Source organism: Sinocyclocheilus grahami, unplaced genomic scaffold (assembly GCF_001515645.1).
Source record: "Sinocyclocheilus grahami isolate Dianchi unplaced genomic scaffold, SAMN03320097.WGS_v1.1 scaffold1891.1, whole genome shotgun sequence".
NCBI classification, from domain to species: Eukaryota; Metazoa; Chordata; class Actinopteri; order Cypriniformes; family Cyprinidae; genus Sinocyclocheilus; species Sinocyclocheilus grahami.
Window position 1 is genome coordinate 110,258 of NW_015507070.1, and position 638 is coordinate 110,895.

At 48.3% G+C, this 638-nt stretch overlaps 1 non-coding gene across 1 annotated transcript; it reads right to left on the reverse strand.

Moving 5' to 3' along the window:
- Positions 1 to 570: 570 nt before the first annotated feature.
- On the reverse strand, positions 571 to 638 carry trnap-ugg (transfer RNA proline (anticodon UGG)). Its single transcript has one exon. It is a non-coding gene; the product is annotated as a tRNA-Pro (tRNA).

Genomic DNA, 638 nt, shown 5'->3' on the forward strand with positions numbered 1-638 from the left:
CCGGGGCCTCTCGCTCCCAAAGCGAGAATCATACCCCTAGACCAACGTTCAAAAGAGAGAAAATTAACTAACATGGAAGTAATCAAACACCTATTACTCCATGTCACCGACAAGGGCTTGCTGGTGGGCATCTGGGAGGCAGATAGTGCTGTGGTTGTGGGGAAGCAGTTAGAAAGAGGGTTTGGAACCCAGTGAATTTTGGTCAGTGGCCCCCTCGAACAAAAGGAAAAGACAGGTGACATCTGCCAAAACCCAGGGACCTTTAGATAATCAGTCTTACACTCTTCCAACTGAGCTATTTCTGCCTCTACCACAAAAAGTTAAACCAGTGGGAATTTCTGTGAGATCAACCGTCACATTGCCAGAAGAGGAGCGATGAGCTCCCAGAAAGCAAAAGCAGCTGGCCCATACAGGTATCGAACCCACGACCTTGGTGTTGTTAGCCCCACGCTATAACGAAATGGGAAAACCAGCCTGGCTTTTTCTGGACTTATGCCCGATTGATCAAAAACTTCATAATTGCTTGTGACCCTAAAGAGACAAAAAAGCTTAAGGACTAAGCCTCTCCAAGGGCTCGTCCGGGATTTGAACCCGGGACCACTCACACCCAAAGCGAGAATCATACCCCTAGACCAACG